Source organism: Chironomus tepperi, unplaced genomic scaffold (genome assembly GCF_022539635.2).
Source record: "Chironomus tepperi strain 1889 unplaced genomic scaffold, CSIRO-AGI_Ctep_v1 contig_177, whole genome shotgun sequence".
Classification (NCBI taxonomy): Eukaryota; Metazoa; Arthropoda; class Insecta; order Diptera; family Chironomidae; genus Chironomus; species Chironomus tepperi.
In genome coordinates this window covers 1,281,954-1,289,721 of record NW_027226299.1, presented here as the reverse complement: position 1 = coordinate 1,289,721, position 7,768 = coordinate 1,281,954, and positions in this window count along the sequence as shown.

The following is a 7,768-nucleotide window of genomic DNA, read 5'->3' as shown; positions in this document are numbered from 1 at the left end:
AACACATCTAAAGCACATACAAAGTTATTGATTTGAAAAATATCAAGCTTAATCTCTTTATAAAGACTCCAGCAATCACGTCGTATTTTATTCAGATTTTCTCACTCTCATGCATCAGCAATAATAATATTATGCTCACGTTTCTGTAAATGAAACTTTATTCAAGTCATAAATTCGAATGAAAGCGAAAGTTGTGAATTATTTTACCCGCAAGACTTGAAATGTAGGCGATTAAGCTCGTCTGTGTTTTGTCTGAATGAGGAATTTTAAGTTTGAGGACGTGAAAGGAATAGGGAATTTATAAGGTAGGTAGTTGTGGATTTGAATTTGGTCCTTACAGTTGACATGAATTTGAATTATGGTAAGGATTTAAGGGTCAGATGGGTCTTAGTGATGACTGATGTTGAGGATTTTGGAAGTAATGATTCAGATGAGCTTGAAGCTAAGTATCCAAAGAACTTGATCCAAGTTTTATTACGTATCCAATTGGTTGTTGGACCAAAGCTTTCGAAAGAATGAAGCTTTCGATTTAGACAATTTCTGACAAAGCTTGGATGAGTATTGGAAGTGAGGTAAGCATGATTCACATAGTAGAACCTGATGAGATTGCTAAATTTTGGAGTATTAATCTAGATGTACTTCCTCATATGGACCCTCTATCGACAGGGTGGTCAGATTCCATCAAATTTTGACTTATTCAGGAAGCTTCCTTCCAATCTACAATAACTAACAACAAGCTTTAAAAGCAAGCATTTTGAATGTCATCAGATTATTGAACCATCACCCATCACTCTACATTCAATTGCTTCCCATAATAGAAAAAATTTCCATTTCATCCATTCCACCCTCCAGCAACCCTGCACATGTTAATATTTTATCAAAATAAACAATTTTTTTCGGTATCGACTAGCTTCCATATTCGACATGAGTTTGTGTAATTTTTCTTGACATGATATCAGAAAAATAATGTCGGAAAAAGTTTACATGCACGTTTGATAACTTCGTGTTGCGTCTAAAAAATTTGTATTTCATGAATTTTTTATGTTTTCAGAAGAATTTAATCCCTCGAAGCCCATCGTATTGATGCTAGGTATTTGAGTTGCTTGTTTTTATTCCAGTAGTAAAATTTTATTGGAAATGAAAAATTGTTAAAAAATTCATTAAAATTGTCTGTGATCCAGTGCTGTCAAAAGAGTGTGTCACGGCACATCTTGATATGTAGTAAGCCACGACTGACACTTCACACGACATGCCAATTATGGCATTTCCAGGCTTATGGCATGTCGTTGGTGTAGTGTGCCGCGACACATAGTTTGACCAGCACTGCAGTAAGCACAGAATGGATTCAATATTTTCGTCCATTGATTTGAATATTTTATGTCCAATGAAATACTTAAAACAGAAAAAATAATATGAAAGGTTTGCAGTATGTAAAATTCATACGATTTATGACAAGCTTTAGTTCCTAACAAAGTATAGCATACGGCTTGTTTTGCTTTTTTTAAGCTATTATAAATCATTTTGTATTATGGATCATAAAACATAGTAATGTGAAGATTTTATGAGTTTAGGAAATAGAATCTGTATAACTTTATGGAATAACTAGAGCTGTTTATAATCATAGATGTTATTGTTGTGGAGCAGGTAATGGATGAGGAAGCATTTTGTGGCAATAAAAAATAATATTATGATGTATGACAATCCTTGTTGTGTCTCTAGGGAGGTTCCGTCACATACACAAAAAAGGTGTAATTTGCTGACCAAAGGATTTGTTGACAGAACTAACTTTTTGAGGGATATGAGGATCTGGGATTTTTGAAGTGCTAACACGTTTCTAATGCTAATACCTCCGACAAGCTTAGCTAAGTTTCATTCCGCGTATAATAAATCAACTTAATAATATTTATATCCACTTCCGCAAACAAATAATTTAATCATTTTTTCAACTTTTATTTTCATCTCAATTACTTTAAATCTATAATTTATTGTCTTAATAAACTTTACTTCCATTTTTATAATTTTTCCGTATTTTTGCTCCCGTCTCTAAACGGTTTCACGCTGTCAGCTTTTGTTCCGATTCTTAAGAGCAGTGGTGGGCAACCTGTGTGTCGCGTCACACTAGCATGTTTCATGCTAATAATAAATCTTATTGCCACTTAATAATATTTATATCCAAAAATTAATCATTTTTTCATAATGTCCATTCCATTTTTATAATTTTTCCGTATTTTTGCTCCCGTCTCTATTCTCGATTGAGGCTCACCACCAAGATGTACCACAAAAAACAAAAGGTTGCCCACCACTGCTTTACATTGAAATGGCAGTTCTATACAAATGATGGTAATAAAAATGCTTTTTTTTTGTATTATTCAAAGCACTTTTTGAAAAGGGATAAATAAGAAGACCAGAAAAACTCACAAAAGACTCACGAAATTGTTTATCAAGCTGAGATTTGTCGAATTTGAGATGGAAAATCTTACAATTTTGTGAGGTTGATTGAACTAGAAATGAGGATTTGGCAAGGATGAAAAAGCTTTTGCAAAAGGTTAAATTTTTGAAAAGTTTAAATTTTTATCAAGTAAGCTCTGATTTTGTCAAAAAGTTTTGTTTCGTCAAAAAGCTCTGTTTTTGTCAAAAAGCTTTGATTTTGTCAAAAAGCTCTGTTTTTGTCAAAAAGCTTTATTTTTGTCAAAAATCATGAACAATCATAAAAGCTCTAATTTTGTTCAAAAAGCTCATTTTCTTGAAAGCTTAAAGTTTGAAGAACATCTAAATTTCATGCTAATGTCTTCGATTTAGCTACAGTAATCACCATTAAAATCACATCTTCAACACTTTCACATCCAAATAGCTCCAAAAATGCAATAAAAGGATCAACAGATATCGCACAATATTGCCAATTATACAATAAATTCCTATTTATTTCCCTCGGATTTCCTCACACAATTCACAATCGATTTGGAATAAAAGAGCACTTAAATGTCTACACATTCAATTTATTCTCAATGCCAGTCATCATACAACTCAAATTTTTTTTATGTAAAATTACATTTGGATCTTCCAAAATATCGATTTTTAATGCCTTCTCGGCAAACGAAGAAAAGGATCTAACCTTTTTGTAATGGCATTTTATTGAAGATTTTCATTTTTTATTATCATTCAGCCCCCTTTTAGTGTCATAAACTTAATCATGCTATAAATCTTTTAAATTTACATATTTTTAAAGAAACACCCCATTATGTTGTTTAATTTGCTTCATCTTTAAGGATGTTCAAGTTCACATACTTAAGCTTACTTTTAGTAATAAAAAAACCATCTGTCTTGAATGGGATTTTTTTGTGATGCCTGAGAAATGAATGTTTGTCAGGATTTAATGTAGATGTATTTTTGGAAGATGACTTGGCAGGGTTGATGTCTGTGGTATGGGTTTTGTTACATAGAATTTGAGTAATTAGGAATTATTGCTTCCCGACTGTCACCTGAGCACCTGAGTTCGGGTTTGTAAGTAATAGACCACATTATATATTCACATTAAGTCGTTATTCGGTAACCAGACTGTCGGACAAATTGTTGATGTCAAGTTTTGTTCAGTCAATGACTTATTCTAACGCATTTTTGTCCACTCGGGGATGAAGCAGTTAGAAGCCTCTTTGAAGTTATCGGCTCGGTATTTGGGTGAAATTTAATTTGATATTTTTGAAGGTAAGTCGGTTCGAATCCAATTGTTCCCAAAATTGTGATTTTTCAGAAGTTAATGCTTCAAGTACATGTACGAGATCGAATGCTCTGATTAGATCGAGCCAGGAATTTGAAATTACGAGTTTAGTAATACAGACTTAGATTAAATCTGACCCATATTACCAGACAGCTTTCCAAAGTCAGATTGACTACTTGGAGTTCCAGAGCACGCCGATGTGTATCTTTGATTCAGACATAACATTTATCAGACTTTCGACAAGAAAAACTGTCCACAACTCTGAAGTATGACGGCTTTTTGAAATATGACGACGGACATAAATCAAAATAAGGAAATGAACGAAAAAAATTTAATTAAAGTGGAAAAGTTTTTAAGGTATTTCCATGTAAATGAAATCCGATCTTTTTTTCATCGACAAACTTTCCGGTGGATTTTATAATGAAATTTTGGAGTGACTTCTTGTTCACTTGAGGCACTTTATAGTCTTTTTCTGTTAGAAAGTATGTAAAGCTTGCTATTTTGACGCATTAAATCTTCTTACCTATCATGCCAGACTGATCTACATAGTTTGTACATAAAAAGGAACAGAAAATCCAATAAAATGAAACTCGAGAACTTCGTCATCAAAAAAAGAAATCGAGTGGGAAGGAAGAACACTTCAAAATCCGGAATTATTGCATTGAGCATTATTTTTATCCACATCAATACTCTAAGGATGATTTGCACTAAGCATATGGAGTGAAGCAACATGTTTAAGATTATGTCAACAATTTTTCGAAGGAAGTTGGCGTTATTTAGACGTTAACACGTCTGTATATGCTGACGTTCAGCTTGTAGATTATTTTATGCTTACTATGTCTATTTTTATAGCTTTTTTCTACCTCTTTAACATGAATGAAAAAATTATTTGAGCAACAAAAAGAGAATTGAAATGAAAATTTCAATAACGCACAATCACAAAAGGATATCCGCTCACAATAAGAATTTCAATCACAATTGTGTCATTTACAGGGGTTGATTTTTATTCAGTTTATAGACACCAATTGAATACAGATTAACTTCGATGTTGTCCTTATGGAGATTTACTTCTGAATTATTTTGATATATTCTGGGAATTATTAACGGTTTTTTGATTTTTGAATTTTAATGATTTAAATTTTTTTGAATTTTTGAACTCTAACGATTTTTTGAATTTTAACTTTTTAAACCTTTTCAGCTTTTCAGCATATTAAACCCGTGGACGGCCTATTTGGCATCTTCACGACTTATCGACAATACAGCGACTTAGCGATGCCCTAATGAGCATATTGTGCTATTCGGATTAATACAATTCAATAGGCCAGAATGAGATCAATTTCTCAATGTCTTCCTCTATACCTGACTGGATTTGTGAATATTAAAATCTATTATAAGCTCAATATCCGATAAAATTGACAGCGCGTGTGGATTAAAGTGCTCTAAGCTTCACAGAGTATTTTATTGCTTATGTAAATGAATTGCTATGAATAAATATCATATTTTTTGACTTCTGTTCAGCTTCTTCATGCTGGTTATCACATTTTCTTTTATTTAATAATTTTATATCTCACACAGTCTTCTTCCGCAGGAAATTGAGGAATGAAAAGCAAGTTAATAAGAAGAAATTAAAGTTTTTTCCTCAAACATTTAAAAAAAAATTATGGAAATTTTCTGTTCAGCAATAAATATTTACATCTTGGCGCAGGAGGCAGACGAAAAAATAAATTCTATGTAATTAAATTTAACGATGCCATGGAATCGACAATTTTATACATCCAATTCACATTAATGACCTTGTGTGAATTTTATATTCATTGAATATTGAAATTGTCTGTTGAAACGTGCTCGTAACTGGATGTAGTTTACAATTGATTAAAAATTTGTTTGGATATTGGATGTTGCTGTCCAGAGAATATACGGAAGGAATTTACTTCTTCAAATTTGATATCAGATCCTTCAAATTCATGTACAGAGGATTTACTTAATACTTCAGATCAGCACGAATGTGCACTAAAATGCTTATGTACTTAAGGAGCCATTTTTGAGCAGTCTGTTGCTGAAATATTCATGCTAGACTCAATTTGGAAAATTTTCAAAGCAGAAAAATTTAATCCAATTTAGTAAGCATGGCAATTTTGAGGAATAAAGGCAAAGTTTCTAGTTACTATACCGATTCTTTTATAGAATTCATCTTGAACTTCCAACATTTCACCTTGAACTGATCATGAAATTCTCAAATAAAAGAATTAATTGGTCACTATGTGGATATAATCGTGGATATAATGTTACCATAATTATTATTTTCAATGGACATTTTTTTGATAATGAACACGGCAACGTGCTTGTATATATTTAGGAGATTGATTAGCATTCAAGGTTATGAGAGTGACTTCTATTTTTATAAAGAATTTCAATGGCTAGGAAACAATAGTTTAGTGCTTAGACTTTCCGTGCTAGGGATATATCCTATTAAGAAATATGATAATGTCAGCCCTTTTTTGTTCTCTTATCTTAATGATTTATTGTGTGTGATTTATTAATGATATTAGTTGGGGATATGATTAAGTTTCTGTTGCTAAACCTGGGTATTTATTGGTTTTCAAATCGCAGTTGGCATTTTTTCTAGATTTTTTAGGTTTGACAGAAAAGCCTGATCGGTAGCGAGGTGGCTTATCACATGGCATCCAAGTAGCAATTTAAGTGGCAATGGCATCCAAAATGGACCCGTTTGGGTAAAGTATACTTAATAAGAAATGTCTCGATCGAATCCGTGTCCTAACTATTTTCTGTCACATTTTCATGCTTCATATTTTTTTCTGAAGCATCACAGAATGCCAACTTAAACCTTCCTGATCAACACAAGCTTTTTATGGAACCAAGCCGACAGCATGCCATCCTGGTGATAATCTTCATGTAAGTAGCCATTAAACTACCACTTGGAAGCATTTGAAATCCATAAATAATGTGTGCCGATCGGTTTTACTTGAGAATCTCCAACACTTTTACATTTACTGATTTTCGTTTTTATTTGCCTCAATTTCCATCTCAAATGAGCTAAAATCTCATCTAAGCAAATTTTCATCTCAGATTCCTCATGACGTAACAGACCATAAAAATCATGAATGTGCAGAAATAAAATCTATCGACCAAATGGGTTATAAAAGGTTTAGAGATTTTGTTATGACTCTGCATATTTTCACATCAGTCAGTGCTAAATCATTCAAAATTATCGATTGCGTGGACTTCTTTGAATTAATAAAATCTAAACTGTTTATACTATAAACTTTTTCTTAGACACGACTATCATATGCTTGATTTTATGTCTAAATGTTTCACATGGCTACAAGTTCATGGATGTATCTCAATATCAAAAGTCAATTTCATTTCCATTTTCAATTTTCTCATCTACATTTTCATCTCCACTGTCAGTTCTGATCATTTAAAATTTACTGTTCATGTATGAATGGCTATAATTAATAGTTTGCAATTATAAATGTCGGATAGATAAATTGGTATGCTATAAATTTCCCTATTTCTATTTTATTGCAAAAAGGCATCTGTATTAAGTAGTTTTAAGCTATATGCTTTATCTACACTAATTTTTGCTTTGTAAACGCAATTGTTTTAATGCAGTTAATTTTTAATGTTTTAGACGCTGAATGTGGAACTGCTGATTTGGAATTTTAATGACTTAGTGTAGCTTTGTAGAAGTAATTAAGTTGATTGGAATGTAAAGTGCATTTTGAGGATCAAGTTTAGAACCCAAGAACACTTCATGGATTGACAGGTGACATTAAAGCACTTGAGCTCCTAAAAGCAATGATTAAATTTATCTCTTAAAGTCAAACCCGACCAGCACAACGTGTTTACTAAGGTACGGTTCCCGTTAAGTCCCCCTATTAACGGTTGCCCCTGACGAGGTATTATTAACTGCATCAGAACAACAAAACACTTAACTTCAACAATATCCACAGTAATTTAATCCTCACAACTTCCGGAAAAAGTCTAATCAGCATAACAAATAGCCATAAAACCACCATTTTAGTATAAATC